Source organism: Protopterus annectens, chromosome 8.part0, assembly GCF_019279795.1.
Source record: "Protopterus annectens isolate FY-2018-M chromosome 8.part0, PAN1.0, whole genome shotgun sequence".
NCBI lineage: Eukaryota > Metazoa > Chordata > Ceratodontiformes > Protopteridae > Protopterus > Protopterus annectens.
In genome coordinates, this window is record NC_056741.1 from 489,368,157 (window position 1) to 489,392,700 (window position 24,544).

Sequence of the window (24,544 nt, forward strand, 5' to 3'; positions counted from 1 at the left end):
ACTTGGAAGTCCAGGCATGTCTAACATGCTGATCATTCATTGCTTAGCTGCTTGTTAATAATCAACATCAGATAAGTTGAATCCAAGTGTCCTAACTGGTCCAGATTGTTCTGTTTGCGTTTTGAAACACCTTGCAGACTTTTACTTGGCTAAAGATGTGAACCTTCAAACCTGAATTTAATGTTGACAAAATGTCATTTTTTTCTTGCTATTAATTATGGGTATAGTTAGTAGCATCATACTTCAAAGCTGTAACAGAGCAGACAACCAGTTAGTAGGCTGCAGGCTGCACTGAATAGGATGCTTTAGCAGAGGTTTCCTAGAGCAGCTCTGGCTTAATATTTTCCAGGGGCAATAGAGTGGTGCGGGAGTTCATCCTGGCAGCACACTCGGTCAGTAAGCCATCATTCATGTACTTGCCTAAGCAAATTGTCCTTGGGGGTCATGATGACTTGTAACAAAACATCATCCCTGTGGGGTTGCACAATATTAGCAATACACACCTCTCACTGCCTGCCCTCATTGCTCACATATGCCATGTATTGCTACTTTTTGTATGTGGCACAGTAGGCAAGCTATTATACTACAACTTTTTATGCTGCTGCTGGCATTCGGACGGTACCTGCAAAATGTGCAAATAGATGTGGATTGTACCAAATTCTAAATTGGTAACGATGTTATAAGCTAATATCTGGATAAGGAGCATTCATTTTTTTTACTGTGTGTTTTTATTTGGATGTGAGAATAAGCAGTGAAAAATGATGTAAGATTTTTATAGAATGAAGATTTATTTTTATTTATTTATTTATTTGCATTTGTTTACTGGGAAGTCTACTGGGCCAGGGTGAGACCATTTTCAGTAGAGACCTGGCGAGAAAAGCTCCAAAAACAAACAAGATTATAAAGCTACAGAATCAAAATACAGAAATCAAGCAGCGATGGTACAGAACATTTCATTAGAGAGGAGCAGATTAAAGATTCTGTAAGTAAGGTATAACCCTAGAGCTATTGGTATATCGACATCAAGAATTATTACAAGATATAGTAGGTATAACTGATATAGTAGATTGTGTGTGGCTGTGTGGCACATGCAGGACTAGCAAGTTGGAAGCACTGAATGTGTAAATCAGGAGTCTGAGCCGAAAGTGAGATGAGAAGGAAAAGCAGGAAGGCTAGGAATATTGTTTTTTTTTATAGTCAGTCCTGGTACATGTACATAGCCAATGGGAGAACAGGTGTTGTTTTAGCAAAATCTTAAAGCATTCAGGATTTTTTAGTAGATCTAATTGAAGGAGAGAGAGTATTCCATAGCCTTGCTATAGCATATGGGTAAAACATTTGACTGCCGGAAAGTTAAGGTATTGCTACAGTTTAGAATGAATAAGTTAATCCAGTATATCAGGTGTATGGGAGGGAGTAAGCTCAAGCACAGTTTAGTATGAATAAGTTAATCCGGTATATCAGGTGTATGGGAGGGAGTAAGCTCAAGCACAGTTTAGTATGAATAAGTTAATCCGGTATATCAGGTGTATGGGAGGGAGTAAGCTCAAGCACAGTTTAGTATAAATAAGTTAATCAGGTATATCAGGTGTATGGGAGGGAGTAAGCTCAAGCACAGTTTAGTATAAATAAGTTAATCAGGTATATCAGGTGTATGGGAGGGAGTAAGCTCAATCACAGTTTAGTATGAATAAGTTAATCAGGTATATCAGGTGTATGGGAGGGAGTAAGTTCAAGCACAGTTTAGTATGAATAAGTTAATCTGGTATATCAGGTGTATGGGAGGGAGTAAGCTCAAGCACAGTTTAGTATGAATAAGTTAATCCGGTATATCAGGTGTATGGAAAGGAGTGAGCTCAAGCACAGTTTAGTATGAATAAGTGAATCCGGTATATCAGGTGTATGGGAGGGAGTAAGCTCAAGCACAGTTTAGTATGAATAAGTTAATCCGGTATATCAGGTGTATGGGAGGGAGTGAGCTCAAGCACAGTTTAGTATGAATAAGTTAATCGGGTATATCAGATGTATGGGAGGGAGTAAGTTCAAGCACAGTTTAGTATGAATAAGTTAATCAGGTATATCAGGTGTATGGGAGGGAGTAAGCTCAAGCACAGTTTAGTATGAATAAGTTAATCAGGTATATCAGATGTATGGGAGGGAGTAAGCTCAAGCACAGTTTAGTATGAATAAGTCAATCAGGTATATCAGGTGTATAGGAGGGAGTAAGCTCAAGCACAGTTTAGTATGAATAAGTTAATCAGGCATATTAGGTGTATGGGAGGGAGTAAGCTCAAGCACAGTTTAGTATGAATAAGTTTATCCGGTATATCTGGTGTATGGGAGGGAGCAAGCTCAAGCACAGTTTAGTATGAATAAGTTAATCAGGTATATCAGGTGTATGGGAGGGAGTAAGCTCAAGCACAGTTTAGTATGAATAAGTTAATCAGTCATATTAGGTGTATGGGAGGGAGTAAGCTCAAGCACAGCTTAGTATGAATAAGTTAATCCGGTATATCAGGTGTATGGGAGGGAGTAAGCTCAAGCACAGTTTAGTATGAATAAGTTAATCCAGTATATCAGGTGTATGGGAGGGAGTAAGCTCAAGCATAGTTTAGTATAAATAAGTTAATCAGGTATATCAGGTGTATGGGAGGGAGTAAGCTCAAGCACAGTTTAGTATAAATAAGTTAATCAGGTATATCAGGTGTATGGGAGGGAGTAAGCTCAAGCACAGTTTAGTATGAATAAGTTAATCCGGTATATCAGGTGTATGGGAGGGAGTAAGCTCAAGTAAAGTTTAGTATGAATAAGTTAATCAGGTATATCAGGTGTATGGGAGGGAGTAAGCTCAAGCACAGTTTAGTATGAATAAGTTAATCCGGTATATATGGTGTATGGGAGGGAGCAAGCTCAAGCACAGTTTAGTATGAATAAGTTAATCAGGTATATCAGGTATATGGGAGGGAGTAGGCTCAAACACAGTTTAGTATGAATAAGTTAATCAGTCATATTAGGTGTATGGGAGGGAGTAAGCTCAAGCACACTTTAGTATGAATAAGTTAATCAGGTATATCAGGTGTATGGGAGGGAGTAAGCTCAAGCACAGCTTAGTATGAATAAGTTAATCCAGTATATCAGGTGTATGGGAGGGAGTAAGCTCAAGCACAGTTTAGTATGAATAAGTTAATCCATTATATCAGGTGTATGAGAGGGAGTAAGCTCAAGCACAGTTTAGTATAAATAAGTTAATCAGGTATATCAGGTGTATGGGAGGGAGTAAGCTCAAGCACAGTTTAGTATGAATAAGTTAATCAGGTATATCAGGTGTATGGAAGGGAGTAAGCTCAAGTACAGTTTAGTATGAATAAGTTAATCAGGTATATCAGGTGTATGGGAGGGAGTAAGCTCAAACACAGTTTAGTATGAATAAGTTAATCTGGTATATCAGGTGTATGGGAGGGAGTAAGCTCAAGCACAGTTAAGTATGAATAAGTTAATCCGGTATATCAGGTGTATGGGAGGGAGTAAGCTCAAGCACAGCTTAGTATGAATAAGTTAATCCGGTATATCAGGTGTATGGGAGGGAGTAAGCTCAAGCACAGTTTAGTATGAATATATTAATCTGGTATATCATGTGTATGGGAGGGAGTAAGCTCAAGCACAGTTTAGTATGAATACGTTAATCTGGTATATCAGGTGTATGGGAGGGAGTAAGCTCAAGCACAGTTTAGTATAAATAAGTTAATCAGGTATATCAGATGTATGGGAGGGAGTAAGTTCAAGCACAGTTTAGTATGAATAAGTTAATCAGGTATATCAGGTGTATGGGAGGGAGTAAGCTCAAGCACAGTTTAGTATGAATAAGTTAATCAGGTATATCAGATGTATGGGAGGGAGTAAGCTCAAGCACAGTTTAGTATGAATAAGTTAATCAGGTATATCAGGTGTATGGGAGGGAGTAAGCTCAAGCACAGTTTAGTATGAATAAGTTAATCCGGTATATCAGGTGAATGGGAGGGAGTAAGCTCAAGCACAGTTTAGCATGAATAAGTTAATCAAGTATACAGGTGTATGGGAGGGAGTAAGCTCAAGCACAGTTTAGTATGAATAAGTTAATCAGGCATATTAGGTCTATGGGAGGGAGTAAGCTCAAGCACAGTTTAGTATAAATAAGTTAATCAGGTATATCAGGTGTATGGGAGGGAGTAAGCTCAAGCACAGTTTAGTATGAATAAGTTAATCCCTTATATCAGGTGTATGGGAGGGAGTAAGCTCAAGCACAGTTTAGTATAAATAAGTTAATCAGGTATATCAGGTGTATGGGAGGGAGTAAACTCAAGCACAGTTTAGTATGAATAAGTTAATCCGGTATATCAGGTGTATGGGAGGGAGTAAGCTCAAGTACAGTTTAGTATGAATAAGTTAATCAGGTATATCAGGTGTATGGGAGGGAGTAAGCTCAAGCATAGTTTAATATGAATAAGTTAATCCGGTATATGAGGTGTATGGAGGCAGTAAGCTCAATCACAGTTTAGTATGATTAAGTTAATCAGGTATATCAGGTGTACGGGAGGGAGTAAGCTCAAGCACAGTTTAGTATGAATAAGTTAATCCGGTATATCAGGTGTATGGGTGGGAGTAAGCTCAAGCACAGCTTAGTATGAATAAGTTAATCCGGAATATTAGGTGTATGGGAGGGAGTAAGCTCAAGCACAGTTTAGTATGAATAAGTTAATCAGGTATATCAGGTGTATGGGAGGGAGTAAGCACAAGCACAGTTTAGTATGAATAGGTTAATCAGGTATATCAGGTGTATGGGAGGGAGTGAGCTCAAGCACAGTTTAGTATGAATAAGTTAATCAGGTATATCAGGTGTATGGGAGGGAGTAACTTCAAGCACAGTTTAGTATGAGTAAATTAATCCGGTATATCAGGTGTATGGGAGGGAGTAAGCTCAAGCACAGTTTAGTATGAATAAGTTAATCCGGTATATCAGGTGTATGGGAGGGAGTAAGTTCAAGCACAGTTTAGTATGAATAAGTTAATCAGGTATATCAGATGTATGGGAGGGAGTAAGTTCAAGCACAGTTTAGTATGAATAAGTTAATCAGGTATATCAGGTGTATGGGAGGAAGTAAGCTCAAGCACAGTTTAGTATGAATAAGTTAATCAGGTATATCAGGTGTATGGGAGGGAGTAAGCTCAAGCACAGTTTAGTATGAATAAGTTAATCAGGTATATCAGTTGTATGGGAGGGAGTAAGCTCAAGCACAGTTTAGTATGAATAAGTTAATCTGGTATATCAGGTGTATGAGAGGGAACAATTAAAGAAAGGTACTATACACTTGGCAAAATGTTTATGTGACATGTCTTTTAAATGGATGTTCACATTCAAACTGTTTTAGTTAATATTAAGTATAAAGCTAACGGTGTGTTTTCCCTAAATTATTAAATAACTGTTGTGTTAGGTTATATATCCCATGAGAGTTAAACAATTCACTTTGAAAATGCATTTAATTCTGGAAATGCCTTAAACTTTCAGTGAAACTTCCTGTTTGGACTTGCTTTTTGAACCTCTTGGTCTTTTATGTTTTTGTGAAAGTTGCTGTCAATGCATTTTTCCCAATCTTGTTCAATTTTTTCTACCCCTTTAGATGGGGGGTAGGCACCATATGAGGGTCTCACCTGGGCATATGATGAGACAGTAGTGCAGTGTGTAGCTTTGCTGCCTCTGGTCAGCTGAGATACCTTCTTTGTTGAATTTCACAACCCTCTGCTTGTGTGTTTGTTCTGGTAAAACTAGCCACCAGGCAGTGTGAACATTAGTTCTTCATGATGGTTCCAGTTCATATGACACCCTGACCTTATATACAAAAATGGGAAAAATGGGGTTATGGATGCATTACCTTACACAGAAGAAGCTTTTCATCTAAACACAAAACATCTAAAAATATCATCTAAAAAACATTAATTAGGCAAATCATGTTACCTCTAAAGCTTCATGTACAGCAAAAGCCCCTCCAAAACTTCTTTTTTTACTGAGGATAAGCCCCTCTGTAACCCCCAAGTTGTGTCATCCACCTCAACTGAATATACTAACTCCACAGACAGAAAACCTCAGAGACAAGAAGAAAAAACACCACACAGTGAGTCACTGATGATTATTTATAATAGAAGCTATACAAGTATAAACAGTGCTCCAGAATATTTTTTCTTATAATTCCTACTGTCCTGACCCGAAACTTCAACAGTATTAATTCTCTAGAGCCTAACACTTTCTATCAAATATGATTAGGCTAAATGTGTTTTAGACTAAATAAGTCTCAGATCAAATTTTCAATATTTTCAGTCTATACTAAATGAGTGTGAGATGAAATGTCAATTACCTATATAAATATAATTTGCCACACACACACACACACACACACACACACACACACACACACACACACACACACACACACACACACACAGACACACACACACACACATTAATATATGCAGTAAATAACCAGAACCAGACCTCAGGAAACACTGCTGTGGGTTGTAATAGTAGACTGCTGGACCAAATACAAAATTAAAACAAGTACCATACCTCTCAACCTCTTAGCACAAGAAATCTGGACAAAGGCCCAAAAATAGTGACGCTTTTAAATATTGTTCATACAAACTTTGAAAGTTGATAGACTAACAGGTTTGACACAAGCATGAATTTTCTGAAGGATATGAAGTCTGAAGCTCAAATGTCTGCCAATATTTTCTGACTTCAATCCTCAATGATTTGCAAGAAAACCTCAAATTTTAAGAGGAACAGACCAAAAATAGGAGGCAAAAGTCTGGACATTATGCAAAAATCTGTACAGTTGAGAGGTATGCCAAGTACCCAAAGTATGCTTGTAGCTTAATAATAAATATGTAGACCTTAAACTTAAAAATACTATTTAAAGGGAGAGACACATTTTTAAAGATTCTTGAGACTTTTTGATTTGTGTGGGGGTATCATTTGTTTGACCAAGATCTTAGTTTTGTAACAATAGATGTTAAACATTTATTTAGGCTTGTATTTATAAACAGAACATAGGAGTGGAGATGGGGGCAACTTGTGCCCCAATTTTTTTCAGAGTTGTAATGGCACACTGGGAGCACAATTTTGTGTTTCAGTGGGGTTATGAGAATGGCTTGGCTTTATATGGTTGATACATGGATGTCATTTTCATTTTTGGAAGGGCATTGGAAGTCGACTTTTGAAATGTTTTGACTATATTAACAGTACCGCTGATTTTTGAAGTTTACTTTGGTTAAATCCAATACTTGTCTTCATTATTTAGATGTTGAACTTAGGAAAGACATAGACAATGAGCAGTTTACATCAACAATTTGCAGGAAGCCAACTTATTCTAATCCCCTTTTACATTTCAACAGCTGTCACATACACCAAAAGAAGGCATTGGTTAAAGGACAACTAGTCAGGCTGGCCTGTACGATTTCAGCTAATGATATTTTTAATGCTGAGTATAATGTTTTAAAATCAACGTTAACCAATAGGAGTTACCTCAAGGTTTTTCTTAAGAAGATTTTTATCAAAGTTATTGATAAAAGGGCCAAGGGGGTTTATACAACCCTATCAGGACAAAGTCTTAATGTAAGTATTTCAACTAATATGTCTATTAACCTAAAACTTACTTCTTACAACAGTGAGTCCAACCTTATTTGTGATATTTTATGTAAAAATTGGCGAATATCTGAGGTCGGTGGTATCAGCACACAGAAGATGGGGGCCGTCCCTTGCATTATATTTAGGAGAGATTGGTCCCTTAAGAATTACATCACAAGGACGCCCACATTTTCTATACAAACCTGTAGTAGGACAGGTATGTTCAAGTGTGGTAGATGCAAATATTGTCCTTATATTAAAGAAGGAAAATATATTAATATTCACATTACTATTCACAGAAAGCTACAGTGTCCTAATCACTGTAACTGTTTTACACATAGTGTAGTTTATGTGGCTCAATGTAAAGACTGTCATTCTTTTTATGTCAGGAAAAATTAGAGGACTTTTAAGGCCAGGATTTATGAGCACCTTAGAGACATAAATAGAAAAAGACCAGCAGAATGCTTTATATAGACACATACAATCAACTACAGGAAACTCATTTGAGTTTTTTGTTGTTGACATGGTTTACTAGGAGTTAAAAGGAGGCCATGGAAGATTTTACTAGAAGTCCAGGAATTACAATACCAATTAAACACATATGCTACCAGCCTGTGGGATCTTAATGACTGTGTTTCCTTGGCCTGTGTACATAAAATGAAATCTATTAAATTTTTCGATAGCCACATCATGGGGCATTTTCCCTACTTTGTGGTGGATGGGTTTGTACATGCAGGTAAACAAGTAAAACAACTCTGTCATCATTTATTCTTTTTTACTGGTTCATTGCTTTACTTAGTGTTTTTATGAATTATGATTGTTTACGTTTGTTACATGTGGACAATTTTGTTAACCCTTTTATACATGGAGGTTAGGAGGTGTGTATCACTTTAAACACATCATTACTTGGAACAGGTGTAGAGTCAGCTTAAGGGGGAGCTTTTGTTATATGTAGGAGGACTTACTACTTTCAAGTTTTCATCTCTGATGAAGTGCCATTAACACTGAGGGACAAAAGTGCTTAATTTGTTATTTTTACATAGTTTTAATAAAGTCTTTACATTTTACATGCATTGCCTGGTTCATGTTTCGTGTAAAGAGTGGTGATTTGGACTCATTGGTGTACCTTTGTGATTTATCCTGCTGCATTAAGTTACAAGAAGATCTTGTCTGCATGGTGTTTTCATTTTGTACTTCATCCTGCAGTCTGCATTAAGCTACACGAAGATTTTGGCTGTGTGGCATTTTCATTTTGTACTTGGTCCTGCAGTCTGCTACTATGACCCTCAGCAGTGTTTTCCGCAGCAGTGTTTCCCAAGGTTTGGTTCTGATTCTTTGAAGTTTATTTGTTTTCTGGTTGTTGTATGCTGTAAATACTCAACTCTATATACATAAACAAAATTCATCTCCCAGCCTTTATGTCTCAGGAATAAATCGGCTTTGCACTGGCACAACTGCATAAGCACTGTCCCACTATCCAGGGGTGATTGTCATAATCTCCACTTGTATATTATACGACTTTAACAATGTAAATTAGTGACCTCAGATCACTACATAATCAATTATGTGTTTAGTTACTGTTATTTGTCACAAAAAAATAAAATACATAACAATTACTATTAAGATCAGCTATAATACCAAAATGAATTGTGGTTTCATAACTGACTATTTTTAGTGAGTGCAGTGTGTTATGGCAGACTGCCTATCTTAAGTAAACTGCAATAATCGTTTTGTGATATTTTGTAAGCTTGTGAATATACATATACATTCTGAATCTTTTTCTTTAACTGATTCACTAGTATAGGTGTGTGTGTGTGTGCGTGCGTGCGTGCGTGCGTGCGTGTGTGTGTGTGTGTGTGTGTGTGTGTGTGTGTGTGTGTGTGTGTGTGTGTGTGTGTGTGTGTTGGCATCTAGGCAAGCATGTTTGCCTGTAAAAAAGGAATTATTTACTTCAATTCATTTTTAACCTAAATACTGTTTAATGATCTGGAAATTCCTGCATAATTTATTTTTCTGCATAACAGGAGCACAGATGGCTGTTGGAATAATAAAGCACATTAACATGTTGTGCTGGGCACTAAGCACCTGTTTCCCCTTGCAAAAAATGATACCACTGTTGAGCTAAAACAATTTAAGTGCTCCAGCCATGAGAAAGCATATTACTGAGTGCACTTGCAGGAGTCTGGACAGATGTGCAACAGCTATGGCAAAAGCATCACATCTCCCTTAATAACATGCTTGTTCATTGACTGGCAGGTCAAAAAGTGAGTGTGAGCTTACCAGCAGTAGTAACGTACCAAAATGTACAGTATATAATAAATTATATATAATACTGCCTCCTTTTCATTATATATCATTTATCCAAATTTGCTTTTTTACTGACTGTTAGGTATTAGTACATTGCTTACTTGACTGGCCAGCTCCTTTCTTTAAGGGAAAACAAAAGAAAAAGATGAGTTTTATTGTTATTTATTTATTTATTCAGCTGTTTTTTTGTTTGTTTTGTTTTTTAACTCGTGGTTTAACTTAGTGTTAACATTTTGGCAGTCTGCAACCTTTAACCAGTCCATCTCTTAGCTCATAGCTTAGGGAAACTACTTGCATCTGGGTCATGGCTCTTCCCAAGGATTTTCCTGTTATCTAACAAGTCACAAATGAGCAGGGAAAAGAAACCAGTATACTGCAAAGAACAAGGAAAACATAGCTGTGTTAGGAAAGTACTATAACTGTAGATTCTATATAGCAGTACTAACATTTTAGATTCTTGCCTGCAAATTCCAAATTGCCAGCCCAACTTTCAGAGCTCTCCTCCATGGATCTCAGGATATCAGTGGTATAATGCAGTCTCAGCTGATTTCATTTCCAGACCTTTCTTCTCAAAGTTTGAAGTACAGCCTATGCCTTCAGCTACATCATTAGTCTGTTGGTTCTTCCTGCTTCCAAAGTTACAGATGTACTCGATTTGAGAAATAATTTGTACCATCTTTTTCCATTAATGTACATTTTAGCAACATGCTGCTGTTTATACCTGCTTTTAAGGTTAATAAATATTAAGTGTAGTAAATAGATACCCTACAGAGGTTTCAACAAAGTGTGTCTTTATTGTGTCCACAGCATGACATTCCCAAATGCTGCCAGTGTGCTTCATTTAACAAAAGGACAGTAAAGCACAGGGCAGAATTTCACCAGAACTATTTATCTCCAAACAGGTAATAATTTGAAATGCCAGGGCCCACTAGGACCCACTAGACCAAGTTCAGAAACATGGGGACTGAATGTCTGAAAGATCAGACTTACCCGTACTAAGTCTGAGATACCATTTCTCAGAATATTCCCTTTTTTCTGAGGTATGTCAATCACGGAGATGGTATATGTAAGTTTCAGGGTATGGGAGTGAAAAGGGCCTTGTCTCCCCACCCTCTGAAAAAAAAGAAGTTGGAAAGAGATGAGCAGTTTTTTGAGATTTGCTCTTCTCCAGATTTTCAGACTTTTTTCCGGCATTTTGTCTGCTGACATTTCTATAGGGAGCCCTCAAAAGATAGCATACATCCCTCTTCATCTGCCATGTCGCCTGTCTTCTTTTCCTCCAAGGGAGTGTAAAAAAAAAAAGTTAGAAGGCTGATACCACTTCATCAGAGTCAGATATATACCACATCCTGACCTCAAGACACCAGTGTCTGCAAGGTACCTTCCCAGCTTCCACACCAAGCAGCAGTTTTTGCCAAAGTATCTGATGCAACTTTATTGAGGCCTATTGCTGTTTGAATAGAGCAAGTCTCTTGAGCTGAAACCTATTTTACATTGCCTTAGTATAATTGTCAGTACAGAGACGGATAGCTTCACTATTCTGTTAGTACATGAGAAAGTTAAAAGAGATCAGTATGAGGTCTCAGGTATTTGTCAATGAACCAGTACCTCTAAGATGGATGACAGTCTCGTACATAGGCCAGAGATGCCCAAAGCCAAAGCTGACACCAGTTAGCTTGGCTCAGCTGGGTCTAAACTGGCCTTTCCCTCTACTTTCAAGCACTCACACACGTCCCCAAATCTCTTTAGGTTAGCCTATGATTTTAAAGAGTTTTTGAAGTCCAGACAACCAACCTCTGATATTTTAGTGAAAATTGATTCCACATTACAAAGGAGAAAGGAGTTATTACCCCCAATCAATTCTGATGCCTCAGACTCAGAAGTGGAAGAAATGGTATATGCTGACCAAGTGTTCTGTTGTCAGATGCTGAAGACACCTTGTCCTCTTCTTACTTCCATAAGATGCCTCCTTTGGGCATAGAATGAAGGAGAGCTTTAAATGTATGACCAAGGAAATTCTAGAAAACCAGCAGTGCCAATTAGATAAATAAATGTTCTGGGCCAGCCTGAACCCAAACCTTTGGTCATCCATTCACTCCTGACTGATACATTCAGTACTGCATCTTAGCAGCTATATTTCCAGCCTCCTGCTGTTCTTAGAGTCCATCAATGGATCTGATATGCCTGCCTCCAGGAAACATCTTCTGAATCACAGGGAGAGGAGAATCCTCAAACAGTTTGGGAAAAAGACTTATACCGCAGCTGCCCTGACAGTCACACATGCTAACAGTTCAGAAATCCATCCTTCAACAGCTGAGACAAAAGAGAGAGGGCACAGATGATAATGGCTTAAAGAGGGCGATGCTTGACTTAATGGAATTTAATTTCATAGGGTTGTAGATACTCCAGGAAATGCAGCTAAGATGCAGTGAATGTATCATACAGGGCAGTTGCTATGGTGACCATGATTAGCAGACATACCTAGCTGAAGACTCATAAGCACTTACCACAGCAAGTAAAATCAGGCAAGAGTTTATCTTTGGGCCATCTACAGAGAAGGTGTTTAAAAAATCTAGAGGAAAGGGAGAAAAATCATTCAGTCCGTCAAGAGTATTTTAAATTTCCATCATCTAGATATGTTAGAAAACACCACAGTAAAAGCTGGCCTTTCTATCCTTAGCAGAAGAAGAGTAAACCACAAAAGGACAAAAAGGGTGCTACAGAAAAAACTGGCAATCTCACCAGTGAAGGTAGCCTGTGGACTCTTAAGGACATTACACGCAGTGGAACCAGCTACGAATCAATAAAAGTATCCCTCCCCCCACCTCCCCAAAACTGATCTCAACCCACCCCCATCCCACACCTACTTTGGTCTTCTACTTCCCCCTTCATAAAAAGGAAGTTATTTGTGGGAAAAATTCAAGGCAATCACACATGACAAGTAGACCTTGAATATAGTAAAGCAGAGGTACAGACCGCATTTCTAAAGAGAGATAAAAGTTTTAGGCATTCCACAGGTCTACAAGGATTAAATCAACCTTACCTACTGCTGCAAAAGAGTTTACATCCAAGGAAGGCATAAAAAGTGTACCAGAAAGAGAAAAAGGATATGATTTTAATCCAGAGTGCTCCCGAAGATAAAGGCATTTGAAAGCCCAGTTTGGATCTTTCTAGAATGAACAAAATTCAGAATTCAAAATGTTGACCTTGTAGAGCTTCTACCTTTCCTCCTTCAACAGTCACACTGGTCTTCAAAGATGGTTACATCTACATCCCACTAAACATGGTGGAGAGACCATTCCTCATATTTGAACCTCATACTCTCAGTTCATCTCCTTGATTTTTGACTTGCCTACTTCTCCCAAGATATTTACACAGTGCCTAGCTCCAGTAATTCCCTTTTGAGGGACAAAGGGCATTCACATCTACATATACCTGGATGACTGCCTCCTTCAGGAAAGATGTCTGATGGAGATCGAGGAAGCTCTAGATAATAGGGTTGCAAACTCCTATACTACTGGACAGATGTGGCCCATTGGCACTTTCTCTCTGACCCATGAATTTTTATAGTAGTCCAGCCCCCGGCCTTTAAAAAACAGTTGCTTTGTGAGCCAAAGCATTTTGACAAATATTGTCACTGTTGCTTGGATTGCTTATAGCATCGATTCAATGTCTGAACTGTAATGCCGATGTGACAGATGGGGAGAGAGACTTTCTGGAGCACAAAACAGACAAGGAACAGAAGTGCTTATATTCTAAGCACTTCTGCTGTTGTTCTATTTTGAGTTCTAGCAAGAAGCAGTGCAAGCCTGTGCCAAGCAGAGATATCTCATACTGCTACTTGTTTTAGCAGGATTCACGAAGCCTCTGTGTAAGAGTTATAACTCATACACGGAGGCTGCAGTTAAACGGAGTGATGTCAGCATGCTTTGCATATTCATGAGAGCATGCTGAATCACACTTAAGGCTAACACGGTCCGTGTAAGACAGTAGGGGGCGTGTCCGTAGGCCGAGCCCTGTAAGCGGACACGCCCCCAGAAGAGGAAAAGTTCCCAAAGTAAACACCCACGACAGAGTCCACAGAAATGTGAATAAACAGAACACCACACATGCCCCCACAGACTATGAACAGAAAACATATAAATAAACATGTTATATATTTTTTTAAATTGTAAAAATGTTTAACCGTGAGTGCGCTTGTTTGCGCGGGCGTGCCCGTAGCGCAGCTGCAGTTAGTGGGAAAGCATATAAGAACTAAATATGCAAAATAAGCCAGGAAGCAATAGCGTAGCGGTAGAGATGTTGGCTGAAGAGCAGGCATTCATGGTTCGAGCCCCCACAACACCAATTTTTATTTTTAGCAAAATAAGCACGAAACAAGTCCCTGACAAATATGTACACATAAAACCACAGTTTATGTAAAATGTAATAAAATAGCCCATTTATATTGAAGAAATGTGAGGTAGCAAAAGAATAAAAAATGCCAGATGTGCCCATAGCTGAGCTACAGTTTAACAGGGTGAGTGCATCTGCCCGTAGATGAGCAGTGGTTTAACTGGTGCAAAATGAGTGCCCGTAGCTGAGCAGTGGTTCAACATGCTAAATCTATGTGCCCCTAACTGAGCTGAGCGTAATATGCATGCCGATAGCCAAATGAGGCTTAAACCAGCGTACCCCATTTGCGCGGAGCTGCGCAGCGCGCAAACAAGCTAACCGACGGGCAATGTTGAGCAAGCCGTATCAAAACTGCCTTTACACAGACACACCCCTCAGCATGTCTAGACAGTCATGAAAAATAAAAAGCAGTGGCCAGGTTTGAACCCAGGATACTATACACCATAGTCAAGGTACCAAACCACTAAGCCATGACAGCAGTCCCTAGAAATGCAATAATAGCTAATATATAGGAATGAATACAAACTGGAGCATGACAATGCAGGTTTACTGAAGTTGATACAATTCCAAAATGGCTAATCACAGATATGTGCGGGAAAAACGGACTATATAAGCCCCATAGGTGGGAATACACAGCATAAACGATTGTAGAACTGACCTGCAGGCAGAATGACAGGAGTAGGAGAGGGTAGTTGCTTTCGAGCACAGAGGTGGGGCATTGAGGTATCCAGGTACATGGTCTGGCTCCTAGTCCACAATCATGAGGCCCAACTCATGCAGGGCCAGGTACTCTAGGGAGCATACAGGGCCGAGGCGTGGGACCGGTTGGCTCATGATCTCACCAGTGCCACAAGGACTCCAAGGACTGGTGAGCAGTCTGTCACCACCATGCGGACCTGAAGAGATGCAAGCAGGACCAACTGAACCTTTGGATCCAGGAGGCCCGGCAAACACCCAACGCCCCACTACTGAGTAAGTTACATTTAATTATGTATGTAAGAAATTAAACTAGCTGATATTATGGAGATGTGTATTCCAATATTACTTCATTTATATTACAGCTGCAGGTGTCCGTTCTGCGAACCACAGAGTCTATGGCGATAGGCTGGTGCGGATGTGCCACCAGGCAGGTCAGTAATCCACTACCAGTAACTGTAAAGAAATATAAAAGTATGACAGTCAGCAAAAGAGTGCAGTGTAGTCAGTAAGGAATAAAATGTGCAAGTAACAGTGTGAAAGTGTCTGCAAGTATTGCTTGATTACAAAAGTGTGTTTCAGCCTGTAAGTTAAACCGAAAAATGAAACTGTCTGACATAAATTCTGAAATAAAAATGCCCTACCTGTAAGAAAATAGTACACAACCTGCAGCAGGCTGAAAAGTATAGCTGCAGAAGATGATGAAATCACATGTGTGAAATATATCCCTGTTGAAATACTGAAACGTGACAGAAGTGAGACTGCTGGAAAGGATTGTAATAACTACAGGTAAAACATGTCAATAAAGCCTAGAAGTAAGTACCATCCTGAATAGTAAAATGAAAGCAAGTGAGAGAGTGTGAGAAAGTGTCATGAATCCAGCAATACAGTAGTAATAACCCCTGAATAAAGTATACTGCAGTCAAGACAGAATGAAATGCATGTGAGAATCAAAACCAAACAGCGAAATCTGTTCAAAGTGTTGCTGCATCTGGAATGTGTATCCCAAAATCTGGATATTTTATTTTATTATTTTATTTATTTTACATTTGTTGACCGGGCTAGTCTAACTGGATACATGTCCATTTTCAGTAGAGGCCCGGGGAGAAAAGCTCCACATTAAACTAACTAAATCAAGACAATCTAAAGTCCATGCAATATATACAGTACATAAACCTGAAGAATTATTTCCTCAAATTGAGTTGTACAGAACTACAAATATACAGATTGTGACTACTAAGTTTAATAAGGTAAAATACAGTATTATTATCAAGGGAAAGAGATAGATATTCTTGATTAGAAAATTGGATATGAGTGTGCCTTTGTAAAGATATAAAAAGGCTATGATAAAGTGAGTAACACTGAGAAGTAAGAGAATTAATGAATGTAAGTACATGGGGAAGTAGTTACATTCATAGTGAAAGAAATAGATTGGTTTATAAATACAAGGTGGAAAGATAAGAGCTCTCTGAAGAAAGCAAGGTTGTTAGGAGCATATTCAGTGTAAGCAGCTTGGGAATAAGATGCTAAGAAGGGGGGATGAAATTGCTAATACTGTAAAGAGGGTTATTGGAAGAGAGTTATAGAATAATGTTATATTGGGGGGGGTTAGTCAGGGTTAGTACAAGGACAAAACCTTTGTGTTTTTAGTTGAATCTTTAGTTGCTTTTTAAAGAGTGGTAATGATGAGAGAGATGTAAGTTTAGTGGGAAGCTTATTCCAAATTTTCCCTACTGTATTAGAGAAAAGAGAATCACCAGCCTTGTTGTGGGATTTCTGGATGGTAACCAGTAGTTTATTTGCTGAGCGAAGGTTGGTAAGGTTTGTGTAGGGGGGATGAGGCTACTGAGAATAGGAGTATTACTGGGCTGGTACAGAATTTTATGGGTAATGGAGAGTTGTTGAAATTCTAGCTGGTTATTTAGTTCAAGCCATCCAAGAAGTTTGAGATTTAGGCAGTGATGAGTTCTAAATGAGGACCCAGTAGCAAACCTGGCAATATTGTTATAAGAAGTGGACAATTTGTTTAGGTTGCTTTTGGAAAGATTAGTATAAACTGGTGAGGCATAGAGGAGGGTGGAGATCAGATGGGTCTGGGCAATAGTAGTTATGGCTTCTGGGGTGAGAAAAGGTTTTATCCTATATAAGGATCCAAGGTTTCTGTTTACAGTTTTAATAGTGGCATTAATATGTGAGTCAAAGTTGAGGTTATGGTCAATCAATACACCTAATAGTTTTGTAGTTGGGTCAGGAGCTATGATTGTACCGTCGGTGGAATATAATAGAGAAATCCATTAGGGTGGATTTAAAAGTTGGAGAAAATAGTAATAGTTTAGTTTTTTTTGCATTAAGGAGGAGGCGACGTTGTTGGAACCAGTTTTCTACTTGGTTAAATACTGTTTGGGTGATGGACTGGAGTTCATATGAGGTGGTTCCTTTACAAATTAAAGTGGAGTCATCTGCGTATTGTATGCTGGTAGGTAGAGGTAAATTAGTAGAAAGGTCGTTAATGAATATGGAGAAGAGTAGAGGTCCCAGGATAGAACCCTGAGGGACACCAAGGGTAATAGGGAGAAGTGTGGATAGGTTATTATCCCAAAGGACAGCCTGCTGTCTATTGTGCATATAGGATTTGAACCATTGTAGTGCCTGTGTGTCAAGTGAGAAAGAGTTGAGTATGTTGAGTAGTATTTGATGGTTGACCATATCAAAAGCTTTAGAGAGGTCAATGAACAAAGCAGAGGAGTGCGTGTTATTGTTGCGATGTTTATTAATGCAGTCTGTAAAGGATAGGAGAGCAGTGGTGGTACTGTGGAATGGTCTAAAACCATGTTGACAGTCAGCTAGTAGGTTATATTGGAGAATGTGGTCAAAGAATTGTTGATGGATACATTTTTCCATTATTTTGGCTAGTGGTGATATGTTGCTCTCAGTCTGCAATATGCAGATAGGGTGATTGTCTGATATACCAAACATCCACACTTGTCTACAGCTATATAAAGCAAATGTAGCAGGATGATGTAGTTGAACAAAGCTATATATGAATGTGTATGAAGAACAATAAAATGTATATTGATGTTGCAGTAACAGTCCTATCACCAAGTTGAAATAGTTATCATATAGGAAACTGTAGTTAGAACAGTAGTGTGTATATAACTGTAGCTATTAGAAATGTACAGCATATGTATTGGTATTTGAAGGTGTTAATATTATTTTCTTCACCCCACCCTATAACCACATATAACCCATTCCACTTGAAAATGGTATGTGCAATCACAATTAACACCCCTGGACGTTTGTCCTGTTGGGTCATATATATTTGCATGTCCGTTGATGCATCTGCCCTGTTCATACATCCAAACCTGATGGCATGTTGCCATCAATTAACCCTGCATGTTGTTGGACTGTGTATTTCTGTTCAAATTATGCATGTGTTATGCACGCTGTTCAATGGTGTGAATATATGGGTGTTTGGTTAATGGGAATACTAATGCATGCTGTTACAACTAATTGTGAATGGTATTATATGTCACTAACCCAAACTGTCATGACATAATGCAAAACATAGGATGACAGGGAAGGCGGGTTCCAGCGGACCCACCTCTCCCACCTCAGCTGGCGAGTGCACCTGGCACTAGTGCCGAGTCCGGACCCTCCTCCGGTGGCCCTGTGCCACCTGCGGGTGGAAGCGCTGCAGGGGATGGGGCTCGCCCCCCCTCTGCAAGTGTGGCTGGAGGAGAACCACCACTCACCCTCCGTAGCGTCCAGACTGTGGTGCATAGGGAGATTCGGGACTCTGTTCTCGAGCCCCTACGCCAGCTTGTTGCACGGGTGGCGCAACTAATGGGCATGCCTGTTGCCCGGCCTACACAGCCCCCAGCACAGCCCCGTCTTGGGCAGTGAAGGAACAGTGGCAACTGCCTATGGGTGGGGATATCAGTTCCACTGTTGTCATCTGTGGGCTCATGGGCTCTGGATATCCAAACCTCCATCCCCGTCAATTGTGTAACCCCCCTCCCCACACGTGTCATACACCGCCCCTGTATGCGTCTTGTTTGTCTTGTCTGTTTACCTACCCAACCTACCTCCTCAGCTGTACCAACTTCCTTCACCTGACATACGACTCTCACCTGAAAAAAAAAAAAAAAAAAAGGGCACTCTGTACCCACAAAAAAATTATGCCCCATACATAGCTGCCCATTCTGCACACATGTCTGCTGGACATGGAATCTATCAATTACAATTGGCTGTACAACAAGTATTATTGTTGTCCTGACACCTCTCTCAAGGGTGGAAGGTTTCAAATGTCACACCAAATTACATACATATGCACAGCTGTTGCTGATGAAGAAATGGGCAGCTATGGGCCTTACCTACATCCCTCCTGCAAATCCCAAGCTTGTTTCCCTACTGTCTTACCCTCTTTGTGACCCCTTTTTCACCACTTTCCAGTCTCCCCATTTTCTTTTCTTTCAAAGAAAATAGCGCGGGTGTGCGCCAGAGTAAGCACCGTTAAGTGGTTGCAAGCGGGTGTGCGCTTGTGTGCGTGGAGCTAACCGCCAGTGCGCATGCGTGAGCTCCACGCAAACCAGCGCTAACCTGGTTACAACTGCTTAAAAGTGCCTTAGTCACTTTGATTGACAGGTCCTGTACTCAGTTCAAAAGCAAAATAAAATCCCACTGTCAGTCCCGAACCCAGGACCTTGGAAACACTAGTCTGTATGACCTACCACTAAGCCATGACTCTTATACAAGAACATTGTGCTAAAATAAATATAACATGTAATAGTAGGGATGAATGTAAAGGAAATATAGGATGTGTAGTACACAAAGCATGTCATTTAGAATTACTGTCAAAACTACTGGATTTCCATAATAGTGATGTGTGAACAGAAACAGCCATGCTAGTTGGTAGCTTGTAGATAATAATGTCAGTTAAAGTACATATATAAATGTATGTATATGTACATATATATATATATATATATATATATATATATATATATATATATATATATAAATATATATATATATAGTTGTAGGAGTCATTGTGCATACACACTTGCTACAGGGAACATGAGAGAGGAATGGAGAAATGTGAATATACAACACAGCCTGAATCATGAGAGAGATACTAACCTTTACACTCACAGAACACTGTCCACAGCATACCAGCATGGTCCCCGCCCTTACAATCTGAAAGGGCAACGCCTATCCCACATACCCTTTTATAGCACTGACCTGAAATCACAGTGAGAACTGCAATCAGTACACAACTGGCTGTATGCAATTAGCAAATGCTGGCTTACAATTGGTGCAGAGGCCATCACATGGACCTATGCAGATACCTACAAAAGCATCCAGTACTAACACTCCACACATTCAATACATTCATTGCACTGTCTGGAAGCAGACAGAGGGAGAGAGAAAAGTGAGAGAGAGAGAGAGAGAGAACAAAAAAAAAATATACACTGTGACTCGAAGCTGTCAGCAGTGACAGTAGCAGCAGCAAGCAGAAGCAGTGGTAATGCAACCAGCTGCGACAAACACAGGTAATGCAAAGTAGCAGGTTAATAGTGTGCATACTGTGAACCCTCCAAATGTGTCATAGGTCTGTATCTATAGGTATGTCCATGTGATATGTTGTGTGTACGTAGTTCCACCAAAAGGGGATGACCATACATTACATGTCAATCTGTCTTAGGCCATGATCCTGGCAGCAGTTGTCTGTGTGTTGCCCCAGCAATGGCTGTAGTGACTGCTTTGAAAGGTCAGCCATGTTCAAAAGGCAGGATCAGCCCATCACAAAGGCACACTGGCTGGGAACAAGTGTCTACAGGTACCCGATATCACTGCATATGCATCCCATACTGCATAATTCCATAGCTTAGCAGACCAGGCCAGTTATGCATATGATGTGGTAGTTCCCGGGTCAGTCGAGGTACCTCCATAGTGGTGTGGGACCACTGTCGCTGTATGCCACTGTCCAGGTACATATCCTGTAGTACGGCCAAGATAAATTATCAGTGTTATATGCGGTTGTATGTCCTCTCGGAGTGCAGGTAGCACACATCCAGGGATACCATGAGGTCACAGTGATGCTGTGTGTTCATCTCTGCTGAGGGCGGCCCTCACCTGGACATGTGAGATGATAGGGAGGTTACATCCAGCTGTGATAAATATTTCAACTGGTGGGGGAGAAGGAGGGGGGATACGTGCACCGAACATGTCTGCAAGATTGTTGCCAATATTCGTGTGTTTGGTGAATGTTAAGTAAGTGTGTATTAACACAGAGCATATCTGAGGCATGTGGTCCATATGTGTTACATAACTGAAGAAGGCCTTGTGGTCATCCATAGTGTTTGTGGCCATTTCCCTCCCAGAGTAGGCCGTGGCCGTTGTTATGACGGACCGTAGCGTAGCACCAGTGCTGACCACAGATGCCTTCCCTTAATGTGAATGTGCTCTGTCCTGCAGTAGCCTCCTGCTATTGTTATACAATCTGCCTCTGTCTGGGGTCCACCGGACAGGATGCCTAACCTTTGTGCATAGGGTCTGGGTTAGAAATTGAATACTGCTTACACCTGCAATGCAGAGTTACAGTGCTTCTGTAGACTTCTAGTGACATCTGCATAGCGTACGATACGTATGTCAACTTTCCACATGACAGAACATCACTGTCTGTCCTGTACGCATGTACGTTGCCTGTGACACATTGCACATGTCTTATCTGGCATTTACCCATGTGTGCAGTCATATATGTCAGTGCTATGAAACAGTAGCGGTACACCCACACATACACACCTTCAGTATGTTGTTCCCCATTGGCCCTATGTGTTGGTACTCACCATGGCAATCACACTACTAGGGTAGCATGTGCAAAGGTAACCTGTGAATCGCCTCTATGGTCCAGTTGTGGTTTATGTGAGTCATTTGTCAATGTCACAGCTGCCACATGTATGCAGTCAGCCATCACCCTTGGCCAGGAATGTACAACACATGTGTGGGATGCCACCACACAGCCAATCTGGGGACTGGGCTCTCTGAACCCAGTAATGCCATACCCTGTCAGGTGGCATGTCATATATACTACATCCTGGACAAACGTCAACCCCAATCCCTGCTGCTACTATTGATAATACCCCTGAAGATGTTCCTGATAGTTTTGACCAATTCTTTACTGAGACATTTCAGGCCCTAACTAGCCATCTACCTCCTAGCTCCTCTGGTCCTGAAAGTAGCACCCCTAGAAACCTACTTGCGTTCAGCTGCCAACCAGTCACCACTTCACTTCTCCGTACCTTGATTGAAACAGTGAAACCTACTACACTTTCTGCTGATCAACTCCCTGCCGAGTACCTATCAAAATCAGATGATGCTATTGCTTACCTTGTCTCAAAGGTAATCAAACGAACCATGGTAGAATCTAAATTTCCCACCATCTGGAAAATGTCATATGTAATCCCACTTCACAAAGGAGGCAGCTCTACTGAATTCTCCAATTATAGGCCAATAGCTATACTCTCTCCACTTGCAAAGATTATGGAAACTTTTAGTCATAGACAATTCATGCACCACCTAATCCAAAATCGCCTTATGGCAGACACTCAGCATGGCTTCCGTCCTCATCACAGCACTACTTCAGGCCTCCTAGCCTTTACTAACACCATAAACCATACTTGCAACACTAATTATATATCCTCAGCCCTCTTTTTGGATCTTTCCAAGGCATACGATATGGTTGATCACCAACTTGTAATCCACACCCTGCAAACATTCTGTCTAGATACTGGAGCCTTCCAATGGTTTCAATCCTACCTGCATGGTCGACAGCAGGCTGGCCTCTGGCAGAACAAACTCTCTAACCTTCTACCTAACACCCTCAGAGTACCACAAGGCTCTATACTAGGCCCTTGCTGTTCTCCATCTTCATTAACGACCTTTATACTGTCATCCCAAAAGTCAGCTGTATCCAATATGCTGAAGACTCTACTCTGATCTGCTCAGCCACATCTCCAGTAGAGTTATGGTCAGCTATCCAGACCACCTTTAATACAATAGAAAACTGGCTTTCTGAACATCGTCTGATCCTAAATCCCAAATAAACTAAACTGCTGTTATTTCACCAACACGTAGGTCTACCACGTTCACCGTTACCATAACATCAACTGATGGCACAATAATCTCCCCTGACCCATCCACTAAACTATTAGGTGTCATCATAGACAATAATCTCAAATGTGACCTACATGTTAACCAAATTATCAAAGCCATCAATAGAAAACTAGGGTCACTTTACAGAATTAAAGCCTTCCTAGCCCCTCCAGCTAAAGGTGCCATAGCTCGCTCACACCTTGTTTCAACCCTTCTGTATGCATCCCCTCTACTCTCGAATATGAACAAGACTGTCCTTAACAAACACTCAATTTGCTACAACCACATTGCCAGGTTTGCCACTGGGCTGCCTTTTAGGACACATCATTGCATCAATCTAAATCAGCTTGGTTGGCTTGCAATACCCAGCCTAATACAGTATAACCAACTGATTATGGCCTATAAAATTCTCTATAATCCAGACAATACTCCTGCACTTCAAATATTATCACCCCCTATAACAATCGTAGACCACTTCGATCCTCTAACAAACTACTAATTCAGACTAGCAAATTTAATAACACAGCCGGTGATTCTCTCTTTGCAAACTCTGTAAGTAGATCCTGGAACTCACTTCCAGCTGATATTACCCTACTGTCCACCTTAGGTCAATTTAACACTAGACTCAAACAACATTTGTAACTTAACTGGCTATGTCAATGTATCAAGCCTGGCTAACTCAAATGTGTAAAATCTGTGAACCACTTTACTGTGTAATTTAATTTAATCCTGACTTGTGCTCAGGACTAACATTAACCTGTGGAACATGTTTAACTTGCTTACTTATGTAATCTCTGTAAATAATCTGTTTGTAATATGTAATGCTGGTATTACGTAATGCTGTATCTGCTACCCTCGTAGCTTGTCTCCCCGGGCCTCCCCTGGAAATGGACATGCATCCAGTCAGACTATCCTGGTCAACAAATGTAGGATAAATAAATAAATAAATAAAATATATTACAGTGACTACAATACAAGTCAGACATTGACACGCACTGACAGCATGCTGAACACACTGGGGCATACGTGGGGACTCAGAATAGCAGCCTGCCTGAGCATCACACACCTCCGCAGCTGGCACACAGGCATATGTTCCGTCGGAACAGAGCACATGCCACACATGGCATACACATCCCCTATGCCACACACTCACAGCCTGTAGGGCTACACAACACACCTGCTACAGACGTGTCAGGTACCTGTCTTGTGTGCTGCACTGGGGTCCCACTCAACAGGCCGTATCTGGTGAAGGTCACAGTGATATGCCTCAGGGGCACTATGGTCCACCACAGAACACATGCATACAGGTCAGTCAGAGGCATGGACACATATGACTCA